The sequence below is a fragment of the Eumetopias jubatus genome, unplaced genomic scaffold (assembly GCF_037043125.1).
Source record: "Eumetopias jubatus isolate StellerSeaLion01/CBP00866 unplaced genomic scaffold, mEumJub1_p1.0 scaffold_9, whole genome shotgun sequence".
Lineage (NCBI taxonomy): Eukaryota > Metazoa > Chordata > Mammalia > Carnivora > Otariidae > Eumetopias > Eumetopias jubatus.
Window position 1 is genome coordinate 87,471,455 of NW_028274815.1, and position 21,815 is coordinate 87,493,269.

Genomic DNA, 21,815 nt, shown 5'->3' on the forward strand with positions numbered 1-21,815 from the left:
GTTTTGTTTTTAAATGAGAGATTATTGGTAAACTAATGTCTTCTAAAGTGAAATAGAGCAGACACATCAGGGAAAGTGTATGTCTAGGGATGAACACGATGAACTTGCTGGGTTATAAATGTGTTTCATAAAGAAGGAGCTAAGAGGCATGTAGAAAGATGTAGACATTCAGTAGCACTTGATAGATTGGGTAAATCAAATTGTGTGAGATTACCCCAGATTTTTTAAAAGGCCAGAGAGGAAAAGATATGCAAAGGCATTGAAAAAGTCACAAAATAGATCTGTGTCCATTCAGAGAGTATTCTGTGGAAAACATGTCTGCTGATTTCTTTTTATCTGTGTGAGACTTATAAAGGAAAAAGGAAGTATGGCAATGGATCAATGAAAGAGGTTTATTCTTTTACCAATCACCCAAACTGTAGCTGGTGTTCATACGGAACTGTAGCTCCATCTGCTGGAAAGAAGCAGACCCACTCTTGCACAGTTTATAAGTTAAAGTGACTCTGTATAGTCTTAGCAAGCCACCCAGTATTTATTAACTATTCCCGGTGTGCAAAATAACGCCTTGTCAGGCTCTAGGGTAACAGTAAGAAAAATTTAGACACATTCCCTGCTCTCACCATGCTTAGCTCTGAGAGGCTTTCTGCTTTTAAGAAAAAGACTTCAACTTAGCTAGTACATTTTTGCATTCTAAGTTCCCTTCCTAGACTTCTCCGTGGATGACTTTTAAGAAGTCATGTAACCTCTCAGCATCCTTTTCCTTATCTGTAGGATAAGAACCACTGCCTCTCCTACAGGCTCAGTTTAAACTTTTATCAAGTGCCTTGTGTATACGGCAGACACAGGCACAAAGGACATAAGAGAAGTAGGAGCGCAGTTCTTGCTCTCACGCGGGTTAGAAGAAGAAGCTCTTACAGTAGAAGTGAGGGCCTCACAGGAGCCCTGACGAGGGGTGCCTGATGCGAACTGGACAACAGGCCTGGAGAAGGGTGGGGACAGGTTTTTTAAACACCTGATGCTTCACTTCAGTTGTACAAAGATATTAGAGTCAGCGAGGGAAAGATGGAAAGATCTTCCAGGCTGAGGGGCCGGCATAAGCAGCAGCATTGAGATGAGGGCCTGCATGGCATGTGTCACTGCTGGGTTGCATAAAGGGAGTGGCAGGGAGTGCCCAGAGATGAGGATTGGCAGGCCAGGAGATTTAGGGTTTGTTTGCTTCTTTAAGGGGCTTACCTTTGTGCTCAGGGCACTGGAGAGCCATTGTGGAGTTTAAGCAAGTTCCATAGAGAGACCCCTGGTTCTTTAGATGAGGTGCTGGTTGGGTCTTCTGGATTTGGTTGAAAGTAGAGAACCTAGTTAAGAGGCTGCAGCCACAGACCAAGTGAATAATCATGAGGGCTGGAACAGTGACAGGGTTAAAAATGAGAGTGATGTGGGGCAGAGGGACAAATTTGAAAATGAGTTAGGAGTTAAAATTAGCAGAAGTAGGTGGCTTGAAGATAAGTCAAGGGTGACCAGGCAATTCCTAGCTTGGGTGACCAGTTTGGTAATGCTGCCGTACCTGAGAGAGGGCATGTCAAAGGAAGAGCTGGCTGTGGGACTGGCATGGAGGGGGTGACTGGTTTATGTAGTCATTTTGAGTTAGGACGTTTCTGTGAAAGCAGCCAGCAGACAATTTGATGCATGACTGTGAGTTCAAGAGGAAGGTCTGGCCAGTGTTGCTAACATGGAGAAAGTAGTGGAGAGCTGGTGAAGTCATCACAGAGAATATGCATAGTGAGACCAGCAGAGAGCCATGGTTCGAATTCGGGAAGTTGCGACACCTAAAAGGCAGGCAGAGGAAGAGGATCCTGCAGAGGAGACAGTGACGGGATGATGAGAAAGACAAGGGTAATGGCCTGGAGAACAAGGGTACTGATTGGAAAATTTCCAGGAGAACATTGTTTTGAAGTGTCAGTAGTAAGATAAAGATTGAAAAATGTCTTCTGGATTTGCTCTTGCCTAGAAATATTTGTCCAAAGAGAGGAGGGGGGGTGAGATGGTAGCTAGAAGGACTCAAGATAGACTTCTGCTGACCTAAGCGTGCATGCCCCTTTGTGCATCACACTGCCCTGTTTCCTTCACGGTACATGGTGATCAGTAAAGAATTGGGACACAAAGAAATGGCAGATGTTTGCCTCTTCTGGATTTTAATTGCTATAACATAGGTTACTTTCTTGAAGAAAATTCCATATGCTGGGAGTCTTGCTTGGAAGACTTCTGTTCTGTTTTCCTCCTCCCAGGAGTGATTGTGGCTGCTTTCCAGGGTTTCTATCTGCAGTATAGTCTGTCCCTGGTGGGAATAAGGGGGGAGGCTGCTTCTCACCCAGAAACAGCTTTTGTACTTGCAGCTTCCTTCTACATCCCACTCACACCCCCCAAAAGAAAGTAAGTAAATCAAGGCCAGGAAAGTCCTCTGGCTGGAATTGTACAGTGTTGAGTATTGCGTGTGAAGTCCAAACCCAGCTCTGATGGTGGGGCTTTAGAATGAGCCATGAAGGTGGAGCCTGTGACATGCCCCCAGGGGTGCTGGCCAGAGCCCTAAAGTTTAGAGCTCACTCTGCCTCTAGCTTGTCTTAAGTGAGCTCTTTCACCTCTCTAGACAGCAGACTGCTTCCCTGTGGAGTAGATGGCCCTTCAGGGTGCCTTTCACTTCTGCCCTTCTACTGACAGTCACCATCTCGTAGTGCTGCCAGCACCCAGTCTCTAGTGTTGGCATAACAAGCAAAGGTGAGGAGTGGTCTTCTTGTTTTGAAAGATTCACCTATAACTGAGAAATGCTATTACTAACATTCTAGAAATGACTGCATTATAATAAAGAAATTGCTTAGGGAACTTCCTTGTAGTATTCTCAATGAGTCAGGGCAAGGAAGTCATCATTTCTGGAAGCAGAAGGCTGTAAATAGTGTTCCTGAGTTCCTCCATCTCAACCAAAGATCCCTTTATTATTTTCCAATGGAAACTTGGCACCCAGGAGTCGTGGGAGGTGACTCAGTCGGGTGTGTGAGGCCTCATTAGCATTGGCCCTGCTCCTTCTCTGCACTGTATTTGTCAAGGATATCTGGGGCAGAAGGAGCTGTTTCCCCTGCTCAGTCTGCTGGAGTTTGGCCTGCCTGTCTTTAAACTTGGGCTGAGCCACTAGGAAGTGAAAATAAAGACTAGCCGCTCAACACTGAAGTGGTAAAGCATTAGAGAAGTAAAAGAAGCTCTAATAATTCAAACATGTTTCTATGCTGATTGATTATTGGTTTTTTTCCTAAATATTTTCTGCACATTACAAATGCTTTCAATAAGTTTATGGATGAATTTCTTAACTTAGTAAGGTACATAAAACAACTCAACAGGATATGAGTTATGACATTTAGGGGTGTTGCCTTATTGCTTCAGAACTTTGGGGTTATCGTGTAACATGCCATGTCACATGATTTGACTGAATGCAGGGGGAAAAAAAAGCGCTCAACTTGGTTTCATTGGCTTAGACATAGCTCAAGGCCACGGACATGAAGCTAAGATGAGGAAGTTCTCTACGGCATTGGAGACGGGGCTTTAGAGGTAATTCACTGGTCTGGAGCGGTTGCCCAGGCCCTGATACCTGGTAAATGAGTGAAAACTAGAGCAGAAGTACCAGAAACGAGATGCTTTATTCTTGAGGTGAGAGCAAGGGAGCCTGGAGGCACATCGGGTAAAGTGCTGGGAATATCGACTTGCTTTTGCAGAGGTGGGGCTGTGTGTACAAAGTGATTAAGACAGAGGAGTGGAGGTTTGAGAGAAGACATTCATCGAAAAGATACTTGTCTAAACTTGCATATCCAGTAAAAGGAGCAGTCTTGGGTAAGTTGTAGTAGCTTTTAGCCATACTAATTAAATTTTCCTTTTGCTGCTACAAAGTGTAATGGTTGTGGTTCTTACTTCCTGCCGGTGCATATTTAATTACTGAGTATATGTAAAAGCAACCTTATGTTTTATTGGTTTCAAAGAGGGTGAGGAAGGGAGACTTATATTTGCAGAGAAAACATTAACAACCTTTTTTTAAAAAAAAGATTGTTATTTATTTATTTGACAGAGAGAGACACAGCGAGAGAGGGAACACAAGCAGGGGGAGTGGGAGAGGGAGAAGCAGGCTTCCTGCTGAACATTAATAACCTTGATAGTGTTTAGTACCATATAGTTTATGGTCCTGCAGAGACATAGAGTATTTTTATAGTAATGCTTCTTGTCATTTTATTACATTAAATATTTTTAACTGAAATTCTGTGTAGGGTCTTAAACAAACAATCATATACTGTTTAACATTATGGTTAGTGAATATGTGTCTTGCCATGTGTGGAAAAAGCAACTAGAACTATTTGAGTTACTTATTCATTAACCTGTGTAAGTCTTTGTAAAACTAGCAGGCCAGGGGCACATGGGTGGCTCAGTCAGTTAAGCGTCTGCCTTCGGCTCAGGTCATGATCCCAGAGTTCTGGGATCAAGTCCGGAGTCAGGCTCCCTGCTCAGCGGGGGAGTCTGCTTCTCCCTCTCCCTCAGGCCCTCTCCTTGCTTGTGTGCTCTCTCTCTCTCTCTCACTCTCCCTCTCTCAACTAAATGAATAAAAATCTTTTGAAAAAATCATTTAAAAAACTAGCAGGCCATTTTAAAAGCAACCTTAATGCACCAAATCTACATTTGTGAAACATTTATTGAGAGGTGATTATTCACCCTAAAAGGATCTTGTGCCTTACACATGATCTGCCTTACACAGTGAACTTCCTTAGAGATTTAAAGGTATTTATGAAAACATCTATTTCTCAGGCAATCTCCAGGAGCATTGTAATCTTGAGAGGAACATAGCTGTGATAGAGAATGGGGTGATGTATAAGGGACTTTCTTATTTTATATAGATTATATATTTGTAGATATATGTTTCTTATATATAAATACATAGTCGTGAAATATGGGATAGTTATAGCATTAGGAAAAAATTATTTTTTTCAAGGATAAGGAAGAAAAAGTTAAAAAAAGGATGATCACTTTGCTTTGGTCTTGCAAATTAATAGAAAGGGTACATACTTTAGTTTGCAACAACAAGGTACTGTACATAGCTTATAAAATAAAAACATGAATAAGATACATTGGATAAACCTACACCCAGTAGTGTAAAAAAAATTACATACAAATAACCAGGCATAATCAGATCAGCATGAGTACTGTCAAGTTTTGGGGGATAACCAAAAGGAGAAGTGACCTGTAATTCTCAGGGACAGCACCATTTAGTTGATTATTAAATTGGGCTTTGAAGAATGAGTAAATTTCAGCATTTAAAAAATGATGGGAAAGGGTGTTCTTCTAGCCAGAGTTGGTGACATCTTGAGCAAAGGTTTGTAGGTCATTTTTACTTCTCTGTTCACAATTTTCCATTGCCTTTCCATCTCACCTAGAATGGAGCCTGGAGTCCTTATTCTGGTTTGCAAGAGCATACTTGATGTGCGCCCTGCCCTTGGTTCCTCTTTCTTTCAGATACCATGTCTTTCCTACCCTTTTCCGCTAGCCTCTAAGATCCATGAAGCAGGGGCTTTGTCTTTCATGTTCCCTCCTGTATCCCCCGTGCCTAGAGCTCTAAATGCTCAGTAAACGAGTATAGAATGAATCCAAGAAATTCAGAGGCATCTAATGTGGTAGGACGTAAGATGTGTTTGTGGGGGGCACCTAGGTGGCTCAGTCATTAAGTGTCTGCCTTCAGCTCGGGTCATGATCCCAGGGTCCTGGGATCGAGCCCCGCATCGGGCTCCCTGCTCCACGGGAAGCCTGCTTCTCTCCCTCTCCCACTCCCCCTGCTTGTGTTCCCTCTCTCACGGTGTCTCTGTCAAATAAATAAATAAAATCTTTTTAAAAAAAGCTGTATTTGTGGGATAAGAGTGATAGGGAGTGCACATGGAGTACTAGTCTTGAATGCATTATAAAGTTTTGGGGTGATTTTGCAGGGAAGGGATATGATAACATTGCAGTGTGGAGGATGGACTTGGAGAATCAGAGAATGGAGATTGTAACACCATATGAAAGGTTGTATGGACAATAGTTCACACAGTTGACACAGTTGACATTTGACTCATTTGCTCCATGCTAAGCACTGTGTTCAGTTCTGGGGATACAAAGATGACTGAGAAATAGTTCCAGTTGGTAGGAGCAGATGTGTGAACATCCTGCAGTAGAGATCTCAATGAAGTGATGTGATGGGCACTTGAACCAGGGCTTTACCGTGGGTAGCAAGGAGTATTAAGTCTCATTGACTGTTTCTTGATGTCAGCAGCTCCAGGAGTTCCCAGAGAAAAAAAAGCTGTTAAGGGAACTTCAAAAAGTGTCTTTAGTCTGTGTGTGTGTGTGTGTGTGTGTGTGTGTGTGTGTGTATTTTAATGCAGAGACATTACTGTGATTTTGAATTACATCTTGCCTGGAAGTTCTTATCAATACCTTGATTGGCCCATTCATTCTCTAGAAGAAAGATGTATATAGGAACAGCGCCTCTATAACTGCCTCTACCCAGTGTCTATAGTAGGTCAGATTTTAGCTCCATGGGAGTGCATCACTTTTGGGGCATAGTTTACCAGTCCACAGAATGGAGATGATGTCCTACAGAGTGGCTAATTGAATTAAATGAGGTGATGTATAGGAAAGTATCTTATATACCAAACTTTGCTACAGGTATATGGTGGTATTGTTGGGGGTGAGGATGGGTACTCTCCCACCCCAGATGAGAGTTTGCGATAGGATATATAGAACATGGAGAAATTGAAAAATGAGTTTTACCAAATATTCTGGGTTGGGGGAAAGAAGAGGCAGATATTCTCTTAGTAACATATTTATGGGGCTTAAAAATTATGCAAGAGGAAGTTTGCAGCCTGAGGAACTATTTGGACACCTAGTTCTTTGTGTTCAGCCATTCATGATCTTTCTTGTCACTAATTTGACAGTTTCACACCTGTAAGAAGAAACTGCCTTTCTCATTCATGTATTTATTCACTGAGTCTGTTTATCCTTCAAACACTTTGGTATAGTTGAAAGACTGGGTTTTAGAGCTACCAGACGTGTGTTCAGATCTTCCTTCTGCCACTTGTATGATTCTTTTTTTTTTTTAAGATTTTATTTATTTATTTGACAGGGCACAAGCAGGGGGAGCAGCAGGCAGAGGAAGAGGGAGAAGCAGGCCCCCTGCAGAGCAGGGAGCCTGATATGGGGCTCAATCCCAGGACTGCAGGATCATGACCTGAGCCAAAGGCAAATGTCTAACCAACTGAGCCACCCAGGTGCCCCCACTTGTATGATTCTTAATAAATTATAAAATATCTGAGTCATAAGATTCCTCATCTGTAAATGGCAGTAATTCCTAATCTGTAGGTCGTAATGATTAATTGACATGTACAAGGATCCTAGCTTGATATTTGGTGGGATTTAGGTGGTCAAGAAACGTTCCTTCCTCTTTTTGTGTGTGTGTGTGGTAAAATACATATACCATAGAATGTGCCATTTTAACCATTTTTAAGTGTAAAAATCAATGGCATTAATTACATTCATGGTGTTGTGGAACTATCGCCACTATCTATTTTATTTTTTTATTTTTATTTTTTTAAAGATTTTATTTATTTATTTGACAGAGAGAAACAGCAAGAGAAGGAACACAAGCAGGGGGAGTGAGAGAGGGAGAAGCAGACTCCCTGTGGAGCAGGGAGCCTGATGTGGGGCTCGATCCAGGACCCTGGGATCATGACCTGAGCCGAAGGCAGACGCTTAACGACTGAGCCACCCAGGCCGCCCCTACCACTATCTATTTTAAAACTTTTCATCATCCCAGTCAGATACTCCATATCCCATTAAGCATTAACTCCCCATTCTTTCCTCCTAGGCCATGATAACTTTTAATACACTTTCTGTCTTTATGAATTTGCCTCCTGTATATTTATACAAGTGGACTTACATAACATAAGACCTTCTGTGTCTGGCTTCTTTCACTTAGTATAATGTTTTTGAGGTTCATCCATATTGTAGCATGTGCCAGAACTTCTTTCCTTTTTATGGATGACTATTATTGCGTTCTATGAGTATACCACATTTTGTTTATCCATTCATCTGTGGAAGGACACTTGGGTTGTTCCCACCTTTCAGCTATTATGAATAATGCTGTTGTGAACACAAGAGTACAGGTATATGTTTGAATCCCAATTTTCAGTTCTTTGGGGTATATGCCCAGAATTGGAATTGCTGAGCCATATGGTAATTCTATGTTTAACTTTTTGAGGGACCACCAAACTGTTTCCCCTCTTTGTTTTTTATTTTACTCTGCATCATTCATCCATGTCTCCTTTAAGATCCAGAACTACTAGAGCTCGAGGTTGAAAGAAACCAAATTCTATCAAGTAGTCAGTGATCTTCATTATTTTTCTCTCTTTCTAAACAAATGTGAACCTCTTCAAACTCTCCTATTGCCTGACTACCACTGGAGATTTTCTTCTCTCTCTTTTGTTCTTTTCTTTCTTTAATCTGCTCCCCTTCTCTTATGCTTTCTTTCCCTCTCCCCCTCTGATTCTGTCACTATCTCCCATTTTTCTAAAGGGAGGGAATCTGTCAGGAGCTTGTTCTTCTTCTCCATCCCCCAGCCTCACTCGGACCTGGAGTTATTGTCCTCCTTATGGAAGGTGTCCTAGAGGTGAGATGCGATCAAGAGGCTAGATCACATTGATGCATAATAAACTTCTCTACACCAGACTTTCAGAAGGATTGGCATTTATAATAAATAATGGCAAGTATTTGGGGAAAGTTGGGTAAAAAATAAGAAAATAGCATCATCCAAGAGAGGAATCGTTTTCAGGGTTGCCAGCTCAGCACACTCTTAGCAACAGCTTGAAGGAAATCATAAAAGAAATTTTCACAGACGAATCAGCCAGAAATAAACTTATCCCAGACTGCCAAATCAGATGTGATTTCTTAGTCAAAGAAACTGCTTTACATACCCTGTAATCCTGATTGGCCTGGTCAATAATTGGAAGTGAGTATTCAGTTTGACTTTACTTGTATCTCAGACCGTTATAAAGGTCTTCATTCATTGTGTATCTGATGAGACACTAGTGGGAAAAAAGGATGTATCCATGCATCTTAGGAGAATGGAGTGTACACACATGAAGTAGCTAAAGTTAGAACTAAGCTACATTTAAATTTAGTCAGTAGTAATGAGCTATTGATAATGGTCCTAAGGAGAAAATGAGCCCCAGCCAGAATTTTGACCTTCATTTTAATGATTTATTAACACATGGACCAGTAGAGAGGTGAAGGGAAGAATATGACAGGTAAATGGACGATGGGAATAGATAATGCAGCTGTGGGGAAGGGAATAGATTTTGCCTAGAAGGCACCCCACAGCAGGGTGATTCTATGGAAGTAATTAGAGTGGAAAGGAAGGAAAAAAGAGAATTGTGATCCAGACTTCCCATGACTAACCCCAAGATGACTACATCAGCAACTCATCATGTCCACAGGGTTTCTAAGACCTTCAAAGAAAGGGAAGTAACATTTACTGAGAATACACTTTGTGCTGGTAAATGCTAAATGCTTTCCTTCTGTTCGTTAGTGCTTGAGCCTGTGAGGGGGTTTATTATGCCCGCATTTATAGATGAAGAATCTATCCTGCAGGTGAGGAAATTTACCTTGGCTAGTAAGAGATGGAGTCTAGGCTGCCACTCCCCCTTGTTTTCTGGGCTACATTTCTTTACTCCATAACAAGGCTTATTATATTATCTAAATTGATGTTATCCAGTAAACACATAACATGAGCCACATCACGTGTATAGGTTAAAATTTTCTAGTAGCCATGTACAAAAAGAAACAGGTGAAATTAATTTTTTTAAAGGATCTTGTTTGTTTATTTGAGAGAGAGAGCACGAGCGTGCACAAGCAGCGGGGAGGGGCAGAGGGAGAGGGAGAAGCAGACTCCCCACTGAGCAGGGAGCCTGACTTGAGGCTTGATTCCAGGACCCTGGGATCTTGACCTGAGCCCAAGGCAGAAGACGCTTAACCAACTGAGCCATCCAGGCACCCAGGTGAAAAATTAATTTTCATAATATATTTTATTTAACTACATACAACGGGCACCTGGGTGGCTCAGTTGGTTGAGCGACTGCCTTCAGCTCAGGTCATGATCCTGGAGTCCCGGGATCGAGTCCCACATCGGGCTCCCTGCTCAGTGGGGAGTCTGCTTCTCCCTCTGACCCTCCCCCCTCTCATGTGCGCTCTCTCTCTCTCTCTCTCATTCTCGCTCTCTCAAATAAATAAATAAATAAAATCTTTAAAAAAAAAGAAACTTAAAAAAAAAAACTACATACACCAAGCAGTTGTCATGTCCAAACTGTATACATATCATGCAATATATTAAAACTATTGAGATATTTTACATTTTTGTGAGCTAAATCTTTGAAATCCCAAGTCCATTTTATACTTATAGCACATCTTGATTTGGGCTAGCCACATTTTAAGTTGCTGCATGTGGGTAGTGGCTACCCAATTAGTGTGGGTCCAAGAAAGGTATTGAGACTCATCCTAAAAAATCGAGGGTGGAGGCTCTGCCTTGAAGTCAGTGGGAGGAAATAAGATGGGACAAGAGAGCAGCTTCTCTTAAGATAGAAAACTATAGAAGAAAAGTACCACACATGAAAGGCAGGACTGCTCTTTAAAAGCAAATAAAAACATAGAGTATAACATTTGGAGTTGTCGAGTCACTGTGTTGTATACCTGAAACTAATGTAAACACTGTGTGTCAACTATGCTTAAATAAAAAATGAAATTAAAATTAAGAAAGTAAACGGAGCACCTGGGTGGCTCAGTTGGGGGGTTAAGCGTCTGCCTTCAGCTCAGGTCATGATCTCAGGGTCCTGGGATCGAGTCCCGCTCAGCAGGGAGTCTGCTTCTCTTGCTCCCTCTGTCCCTCCTCCTGCTTGTGCGCTCTCTCTCTTTCTGTCTCAAATAAAATCTTTTCTAAAAATTAAAAAGTAAAAAATAAAATTAAGAAAGTAAAGATGTGGGGCACCTGGCTGGCTCAGTTGGTGGAGCATGTGACTCTTGATCTCTGGGTTGTAAGTTCAAGCCCCACAAAGGATATAGAGATTACATAAAAATAAAATCTTAAAAAAAAAAGAAAGTAAGTCATTACTGTATGGTGTAAGGCATATTACTGACCAAAGGGCCATTTATGGAGAGCGGTAAAGTCATACCAGTCTTTATCACTACTGCCAGTAACGACCACAGGAAAACTACGGCATTAAGTGCTAGATGCTGAACCATATTTAGTCAGGGGAATGACATGTCTTGGCAAATCTACTAACCATTAAGAATGGAACCACAGCTTTTCTATTTTATTTTATTTTATTATGTTATGTTAATCACCATACATTACACCATTAGTTTTTGATGTAGTGTTCCATGATTCATTGTTTGTGCATAACACCCAGTGCTCCACGCAGAACGTGCCCTCTTTAATACCCATCACCAGGCTAACCCATCCCCCCACCCCCTCCCCTCTAGAACCCTCAGTTTGCTTCTCAGAGTCCATCGTCTCTCATGGTTCGTCTCCCCCTCCGATTTCCCCCCCTTCATTTTTCCCTTCCTACTATCTTCTTTTTTTTTTTTTTTAACATATAATGTATTATTTGTTTCAGAGGCACAGGGGAACCGCAGCTTTTAATGTATATACGCACAGTATTGACAAAAGACTCAGTTCTTCCAAACGCCTAATGCCTTTTTCAGATGGAAGCTATAATGTCTACTTGAAGAAATAACCATGAACAAACTACCTCATATGGGAATTTCCACAGACTTCAGCTCTATCCAGAGCAAGATAAAGGATAGTTGCAGGCTTCTATTGCAGCAAAACAGGAATTACTTTAAAAAATTCTTGGCATTTCCCCTTCATCCTCTTCCTGTGATTGTGCTGCCTACTTTGTTGTCTTTGTCCCACTTCTGTCACTTCTCTTTCAGTCTTTTCTCACTATGCTTTTTTCTTTTCTTTTTCTTTTTTCTTTCTTTTTGTTTTGTCTTGTTTTGATAGTAAGCTGTGTTTTAGGGTCCTGCTCTCTGGTCTCTTACAGCTGTGGGACTTTAATTCCATTCCTACACCCAAAAAATGAAAAGGATGAATTAGAGTCCTTCACAGTCATTCAGGGTCCCTCACTTTGCAGCTTGGAGCCTCACTTTTACATTAACATTGTTGTGCCACCATCTCCAGAACTCTTTTCATCTTGTAAAACTGAAATTCTTAATTTCACATTCTCCTCTGCCCCCAGCCCTGGGCACCCACCATTTTACTTTCTGTCCCTATGGATCTGGAGATTTCAGATACCTCATATGAAGTTTAGTCATATAGTATTTGTCTTTTTGTGACTGGCTTATTTCACTTAGTGTAATGTCCTTAAGGCTCATTCATGTTGTAGGTCTCAGAATTGCCTTCCTTTTTAAGGCTGAATAATATTCCATTGTGTGTATGTATCACATTTATCACATTTTTTTAATTCATTTGTCAGCAGATATTTGTGTTGCTTCCACCTTTTGGCTGTTGTGAACAATGCTGCTGTGAATATGAGTATACAGATATCTCTTGGAGTCCCTGTTTTGAATTATTTTAGATATATCCAGAAGTAGAATTGTTGGGTCAGATGGTAACTCTATTTTTTATTTTTTGAGCATGGCCGTACTGTTTTCCATACTGCACCATTTTATATATTCCCACCAACATTGCAGAAGGGTTCCAATTTCTCCACATCCCCAACATCTGTTATTTTCCCTTTTTTTCTTTTCTTTTTTTTTTAAATAGTAGCCATCCTAATTTGTATGAGGTAGTATCTCATTTTGATTTTGATTTGCATTTCTCTAATCACTAATGATATTGAACATCTTTTCATGTACTTATTGGCCATTTGTGTTTCTTCTTTGGAGAAAAATCTATTCAAGTCTTTTGCCCATTTTTTTTAATCTGGTTGGTTTTTTGTTGTAGTTGAATTGTATGAGTTCTTTATAGAGTCTGGATATTAACTCCTTATCAAATATATAATTTGCAAATATTTTCTCCCATTCCATGAGTTGTTTTTTAACTCTTTTGATTATGTCCTTTGATGCACAGAAGTTTTTAATGTTGATGTAGTCCCAATTCTCTATTATTACTTTTGTTGCCTCTTCCTTTTGTGTCCTATGCAAGAAAACATTGCCAAATTCAATGTCATGAAGCTTTTCCCATATGTTGTCTTCTAGGAGTTTTATTTGATCCATTTGGAGTTAATTTCTGTATATGGTGCGAGGTAAGAGTTCAACTCCATTCTTTTGTATGGGGATATATTTCCTATTTTGGGCTACCTGGGTGGCTCAGTCTGTTGAGCATCTGACTCTTGTTACATCATGATCTTAGGGCCTGAGATTGATCCTCACTTGAGAATCTTTCTCTCTCCCTCTCCCAACTGCCCCTCCCCCCACTCACACACACTGTCTCTCTCTCTCTCTCTCTCTCTCTCTCTCTCTCAAATAAATAAAAGCTTTTTAAAAAATTAAATTTTCCCATTTGTTGAAAGACTCCTTTTCCATTGAATGGTCTTGACACCCTTGTCTAAAATCATTTAACCGTGTTTTTGAGGGTTTATTTCTAGGTCTCAGTTCTATTCCATTGATCTGTGTGTTTGTCTTTATGCCACTACCACACTGTTTTGATACTGGAACTTTGTAGTAAGTTTTGAAATCAGGAAGTGTGAGACCTCCAACTTTGCTTCTTTCAAGATTGATTTGGCTTTTTGGGGTCTCAGAATTTCATATGAATTTTAGGATGGATTTTTCTATTTCTGCAAAAAACATTACTGAGATTTTGATAAGGATCAAAGCCTCATTTTTGAATTCTGTAAAGCAAGGGTGATATTTTTACCCAGTGATTTAATTCAAGGCAGAAGTTTCTACCTATAGAAATGTTAAGGCCTGAGGCTTGGGGATGGTCTTAGGCATCTATGGTTGGTAGGAGGCACATGCTGGAATAGTTCCCTTAGAGCAAAGATTAGGAACAAGGAATGATTTCCTGGCATGTACTTGTAGTAGTGCCTTAAAACATGCTTAAGGAATCCTGTAGGGGATCTTTATTCTCTGCTGCAGACACACTAAGAGCTAATACTCTTTTGACTTCCCTGTGACCCAGTAGTGGTATACTGAGGTCACGCCATTCAGTGACCAACATTGCTATAGTACTTTATTATCTTTCCCAGTTCATTTCTAATGAATACTCTATTTAAGTCTTACAAAAAGATTGTGGGGTAAACAAACATATGCTGTCTTTGATTTATAAGCAAGGAAAGTAAAGGCTTTGCAGAAAACCTGTGGGTGGCCATGCAATAGCTAGAATGACAGAAAAACCAGAGGGTGGCCTCAGGAGCCTGGTGCAGCTTTCTGCCAGGCAGTTGGGCACCGTAGTTGCAGGGCAAGGATATGATCACTCCTTGTAGTGGTGGAGGCTTTATGGGAGCCCTCTAGTGTAACCCATTGGCTCCTTTGACTCTCCCTGTCTGTCGTTATGGGCACACAAAAGATTGTGCTGAGTTGGGGGAACAGTGGTTGGGGAAGGGGATTCACGGTTGGAAGGGGAAAAATGGCTGGAAATGAGGCCAGACAGGTAAGTAAGTACACTGTAAAGGGTTATGTTGTTAGAAGGGGAGGAAGGGACAGTAAAGTGTCCTCCAAACTGAGAAGGCATTTTGACACTTGAAGAGGAAGCAGGTGACTCCATACAGTTTAGAGTTTTATTCAGGGTAATTTACTGACAGCGGTGAGGGGTGGGGGTGGTGGCAGGGGCAGCGGTGGTGAGGGGAATCTTGCAGAAGACGAGAAAATGACCCATGGCAGCTGCATAGTTATTTTCCGTAAAGTCCGAACCTTAGTCCACAGATTTTATAGAGCAACAGGACATGCAGAAGGGCACTGTAGTGAGATCAGAGGGTTTGCACACACCTCAGAGGACTTGCATGCACCTGATCAACAGCTAACCTTTAATTAGATCTTGCGGCACCACCTGTGCATTAGGAAGGGGGAAGACTGTGTTATCTCTAACACAGGCCGAAACAAGCCTCCCCCCATCCTGGCCTTGGCAGGCATTTCTAAGGTATGTATGTTAATCTCCAAGGGACCTGGAACATAAAGCCCCCAAAGAGGTCATCAATTGAACACAAACATGATAGAGGGCCAAAGATGGGGTCAGTATTGTCAGCACTCCTACATATGTCTCATGTGTTATGCCAAGGTCTTTGAACTGTATCCTGTATAAAATAGACATCCATGGAAATATTTTAAACTGAAACATAGTATGATCAGAGTTGCATTAAAAAAAAAATCTTTGCAGTGAGAAAAAGAAATATTGATGATAATGGTGATATGTATTTTGTATTTAACATTTATTATGTGTCACTTGTCAAATGAGTTTATTCAGGAATAGCAGAGGGATTGCAATCTGGGACAAGCATACTCTGGCAAACCACAGGTAAGTCCAGAGAGACAAAGGGAAGGTTGTTTTTATTAGGTGTTAGGGGGAAATTGGGGAAGATTGTTGTGAACAAAAGTTTGCTGGAAAAGAACAAGAGTTTGAGGCTAGAGTTTTCTGGAGTGGGGAGAGATGTCCCTCTTTTTCTCAAAAGCCGGAGATAACATTCCTGTGGGAAAAGTGCCCTTTCTTTGTCAAGATAAAGAATTACCTTCCTTCTTGCTGCAGGTTATGCAGGCCGTGGCGAGTGGTGCGTTGTTGAGAGCTCCCCCTTCAGGGCTTCCTGAGTCCATTTTCAGTGAGGTTTCCCTTACCCCTTCCATTAACCCATGTGATTTTCATAGGAGCTATATGGGCTATGGTTATAACCATCCCCTTTTTAGAAATAAAAGAAAAATAGCTTGTAAGAACCAAAGCTGGGATCTGAGTTCAAGGCTGGTTGACTCTGAACCCAGCCTCTTATGGAAGGGAGAGTGAGGATGGGGAACATCAGCTGGGTACGCAGTACGGTATGGGGAGGGTATTAGGCACGTAAATGTCAATGAAGAGAGGAATGGAGATGACATTTCATACATTAAATCAACTGGTTTTAGTGACTGGGTTGGTGAGAAAGAAGTTGCTGAGGAAGACTTTGAGATTTTAGCTTGGCAGCTAGGTGACCAGGGATGCCTTTGATCAAGATAAAGGACTTAGTGGGCACTGCTGTACAATATTCAGTTTCCCCACTCCCCTGCTGGTGATAAATAGAACGTAATGAAGCATGCCATTTGTCTAATACCTTTACCATATCGGTAGTGCTCGTATGCAATTATTTTTACACAAGGACATGTTTCTATCTAGTTAAGATTCACTGTGATATAAATTTTAGGTTGATTTCTCTCTAACCTAAATACTCAGAAAAGAGACAGACGTTGATCTCTCATAAAATTTGCTATTAAAGGTACTAAATTCCAAAGTACGAAATTAGGTGAAACTTAATACTATGGCTAGGGTTTCTTTTTACTGTGTTCTTTCTGCTTATTTACTTTTGGGTTTTGAAGTGTGTGTCTAGGTCTTCATTTACCTCTTAAGGGAATTACATCTGAAAGCTAGCCCTTTGTATCTGTTTTTCCTAGTCTTGACTGTTTAATCTTACTGTCTCTAATGCATCTTACGTTGATCCTTTTCTCTTAAAGTTTTTATCCAGTAACTCTCATTATCATCTTCTTCTGAGTATGCTTCCTAGCAAAATGTTTTTTTTTTATTTTTATTTTTCCACCTTTATTGAGGCATAAATGGCACTAGTTCTCTTTTCAGTTTTTTGAGGGACTTCCATACTGTTTTCCACAGTGGCTGTACCAGTTTGCATTTCCACCCAACAGTGCACGAGGGTTTCCTTTGTCTCTCCACATCCTCACCAACACTTAACTCTTATTTTTTTGATAATAGCTGTTCCAGCAGGTATGAGGTGATATTTCCTTGTGGTTTTGATTTGCATTTCCCTAATGATTAGTGATGTTGAGCACTTTTTCATGAACTTACTGGCCATTTGTATATCTTTGGACAATCTGTTCGTGGCCTCAGCCCTTTTTTTTAGTCAGGTTGTGTGTGTTTCGGCTATTGAGTTGTATGAATCCTCCTATATTTTGGATGTTAGCCCCTGTTAGATACGTGGTTTGGAAATATTTTCTTCCATTGTTAGGTTGCCTTTTCATTTTGTTGATTGTTTCTTATGCTGTGCAGAAGCTTTTTAATTTGATGTAGTCCTGCTTGCTGATTTTTGCTTTTGTCACTTGTGCTATTGCTGTCTTATCCAAAAAGTCACTATCAAGACTGATGTCAGTTGCTTTTCTTCTAGGAGTTTTACAGTTTCAGGTCTTACATGTAAGTCCCTAATGCACTTCAAGTTAATTTTTGTGAGTGGTGTAAGATAGGGGTCCAGTGTTATTCTTTTGTACCAGCATAATATTTTATGTCTTCTGTTTTATTAAGTATTATTTAGAAGTGGTAAGATGTTTTTAATAATCGTTATATATCAAGGGGTGGCTACTCAGGCTTTCACTGTGGGTTACCGTCATGTGACATTGTACCTGAAAACTAACAGTGCCCCTTTTTAAACTTTGATTTTCTGAAAAGTGTGTGCATGTAATATCTTTAGGAACCACATGATGGCAGAAACAGTGCTTTGAAACTTGTGGACTTACAAACATGCTCAAAGAGTGTCTGCTCTGTTTCTTCATCCTTTTTTTATTTAAAAAAATGACAAAAAGAAGAAGGTGTAGAATTTAGTAGAAGAAGCCTTCAAATATCTATCATGTATCTTGAGAAAGAAAACATACAAGTGTAGTTGAACTCTCTCGGCACACTTTCCTGTTCCAGGTATCCGCCACCCCTGCTTTTCCTCTGTTAGGAAACCATTTTCCTAAATTTGTATTACTTCTCTATATATCTTTATAGTTTTGTTACACATTTATATATTCTTAACAGTGCATGAGATTGTTTCTTTTGCTTTAGATTTTATATAGTGTTACACTGTTTGTGTTACTATGAAACTTTGGGTTTTTGCTTAACATTTTTTAGATTTATTCACGTGGATTTATGTAGTTGTAGTGAATGATTTTTCTTTTGTAGCTATATAGTGTTCCATTGAAGAGATCCCAACTTTTTACATCTTTTTTTCTTAAGGATAGATGTTTAGAGAGACAGTATAGTAGAGTGATTATAGACTGGGGAGCTGGGGACCTGGTATATCCTTTCAGATCCCATTGCTGTCACTTACTAAGTAGAGAGCTTGGTTTCTATTTCTGCAAAATAGGGGTAGTACTTGTTTTACAGGGTGTTGTGACCTTTAAATGAAATAGTATCTAGAGCATTAACACCATAAGTATTATTATCACCACTACAACAAGGTAACAGTAATGTAGAATTAGCATTATTTTGTGCCATTTATTAAATTCTGTTGAAACTGGAAGTCATCTGAAAGAAGGTGGGAGCACACTGAAAATGAGGACTTGTAGACAGTTGAGGTGGCTCCTTTCAGATGACTTCTGCTTTCTCTAAAGTAGGCGAGGTTATCCACAAGAGTGATGGGAAAGGAGGGTGGGTTAGTGATTTGAGAGTGCTGAGGGTTTGAAGTGGCCTTATTTGGGCCATGATCTGGCTACGTGCTTGCAAAAGAATTTCCTGTTTAGGTCTATATGCTTTTCTTGTTTGTTTTGTTTTTTCTCAGCAACTTTTCACCTGACAAATCACGAAGGCTCTACCACCACTCTGGAGTTTTCTTTCCCTCCTCCCACGGCACATCTTGCCGCCTAGACTGTATTCCACAGCTAGATGTCTCCAGGCCTGTAGCCCTCTCCACCCTGGATCCAAACCATCTATGGCCTTTTATCACGTGTCACATAAATTTCCTAGCCTGGCATTGACAGGTCTTCACAATATGGCTCTGACTGCCTTGATGCCTTACCTCCCACATTCTTCTGCTCCCACTTGTTGCCACAGGATGAGGCTACCCACTCTTCTGAGTCAGCTCTCCACCTTTCCGTGCCTTTGTTCTATTTCTTTTTTCTCTGCCTAGAATATTATCTCCTCCTCTCTGCCCGTGCCCTTCTTTTGAAATTTAACATATCCTTTACTGTATTTTGTGTGATGGAATTACTTAAACATCTCTCAGATGTGACATCCTCAGATACCTCATTACAAAAAGCACGCAGTGAACCTGGGAATCCTGCCCCAGACTTTCTATTGTCCAGTCATGGCATTTGGGGCTATTTTTATACTGCAGTCAGGGTATTATGTTCTGACTTCAAGGTAGTCATGCTTGCTTTCATTCCCATTGGTTGAATTTTGTTTTAAGTTAAAATAATTCTATTTTGACAATTTTCTAATATAAAATTGGAAGAAATGAATCTCCATATACTTATTATCTTGACATACTTACTATATTATCATATTTGCTTCATATATCCTTGTTGTCTCTCTTTTTAATTGAGATATAATTGACATACATTGGTTTCAGGTATACAACATAATGATTTGATATTTATAGATTGTGAAATGATTATCACAATAAGTCTAAACATCCGTTATGATAGTTACAAAATTTTTTTCTTGTAATGAGGACATTTAAGATCTACTCTTAGCAACTTTCAGATATACAGTGCAGTATTATGAACCGTAGTCACCACACTGTATGTTACATCCCCATGACTTATTTATCTTATAACTGGAAGTTTACATTTTGACCACCTTCACAAATTTTGCCTACTACTCCAGCTCCTACCTCTGGCAACTCACAATCTGTTCTCTCTATGAGTCCTTTTTTTTTTTAAGACTCCATATATAAGTGAGATCACACAGTATTTGTCTTTGTCTGACTTATTTCACTTAGCATAATGCCCTCAAGGTCCCTCCATATTGCTGCAAATGGCAAAATTTCATTCTTTTTTGTGGGTGAATAATACTCCATTGTGTAACATTCCATTGTGTGTGTGTATCACATTTTCTTTTTTTTTTTTTTTAGATTTTTTTTAATTTATTTTTTGAGAGAGAGCTGAGGGAGGTACAGGGGGAGAGGGAGAGGTAGACTCCCTGCTGAGCAGGGAGCCCAATGCGGGGCTCGATCCCAGGACCCCGGAATCATGACCCAAGCTGAAGGCAGACACTTAACTGACTGAGCCACCTAGACACCCCCGTATGTCACATTTTCTTTATCCATTCTTCCATCACTGAACACTTAGGTTGGTTCCATGTCTTGACTATTGTAAATAATGATGGAATGGACATGGGGGTGCAATATCTTCTCAAGTTAGTGTTTGTGTTTCTTTCAGATAAGTACCCACAAGTGGAAATGCTAGATCATATGGTAGTTTTGTTTTTAATTTTTTGAGGAATCTCCATATTTTTTCCACAGTGGCTGCACCAATTTACATTCCCACCAACAGTGCACAAGGGTTCCCTTTTCTCCACATCCTCGCCAGTACTTGTTACTTCTTGTCTTTTTGTTAATAACCACTCTAAGTGGTGTGATGTAGTATTTCACTATGGTTTTGATTTGCATTTCCCTGATGATGAGTGATATTGAGCACTGTTGGACCATCTGTATGTCTTCTTTGGAAAAATGTGTAGATCCTCCGCCTGTTTTTTAATCTTTTTTTTTTTTTTTTTTTTTGCTATTGAGTTGTATGAGTTCTTTGTATATTTTCGATATTAACTTCACCATATATATGGTTTCCAAATATTTTCTCCCATTTGGTAGGTTGCCCTTTCATTTTGTTGATGGTTTTCTTTGCTGTGCAGAAGCTTTTTAGTTTGTTGTAGTCCCACATGTTTATTTTTTGTTTCCCATGCCTTTGCCTTTGGTTTCAAATAAAAAAACTCATTGTGAAGATGATGTGAGGGAGCTTACTGTCTGTGTTTACTTCTAGGAGTTTTACGGTTTCAGGTCTTATGTTTAAGTCTTTAATCCCTTCTGAGTTAGTATTTGTGTGTGGTTTAAGAGAGTGGTCCAGTGCCATTCTTTGCATGTTACTGTTCAGTTTTCCCAGCACCATTTACACAGCACCATTTCTTAAGGAGACGGTCCTTTCCCCATTGTATGTTCTTGGCTCCTTTGTTATAAATTAACTGACCATAAATTCACGGGTTTATTTCCCGGGCTCTCTGTTCTGTTCCATTGAACTATGTGTGTGTTTTATGCCAATACCATACTGTTTTGATTACTGTAGCTTTGTAATATAGTTTGAAATCAGCTTTATTCTTCTTTCTCAAGATTGTTTTGGTTATTGGGGCCTTTTTTTTTTTCCCCTCTCTTAACTTACTTAAGTATTTAAAAGCAAATCCCAGACATTAGGTCATTTCATCCCAATATACTTCAGCATTAGTCTCTGATAATATGGACATTTTCTTATATAAACACATGCTTGTATCACATCTGATCGAATGAGTGATAATTCTTTGGCATCATCCAATACCCAGTCCCTGATCAAATTTTTCACCTATCCTAAGAATATTCCTTTACAGTTGGCTTGTTTGAACCAGGATCTAAACAAAGGCCATACTTCAATAATACATTTGATTGTTACATCTCTTAAATCTCTTTTAATTTGGAGGAAAACTCCTTCCCCATTTTTCTCTCCTGTAACTACTTTTTGGAGATATCAGCTCTCTTGTCATGTTGAATTATAGTTTTGAATCTTTAAAATTTATATTTTGGAATAATGTTAGATTTATGGGAAAGTTGCAAAGATAGAAAGTTCAGAGAATCCTTCTATACCCCTCACCC

At 40.0% G+C, this 21,815-nt stretch overlaps 1 protein-coding gene across 6 annotated transcripts in view; it reads left to right on the forward strand.

Moving 5' to 3' along the window:
- Positions 1-21,815, forward strand: part of LIMS1 (LIM zinc finger domain containing 1) — a 152,206-nt gene that overhangs the window by 57,671 nt on the left and 72,720 nt on the right. The window contains exons 1-2 of one of the 6 annotated variants that reach the window (XM_028091271.2): positions 3,487-3,591; positions 3,756-3,870. The exons of 1 other annotated variant lie outside the window; for it this stretch is intronic. The gene's annotated coding sequence lies outside the window, so the exon portion shown is untranslated. 4 more of the 6 variants (XM_028091269.2, XM_088026666.1, XM_088026665.1 and 1 more) reach the window with 4 other exon arrangements.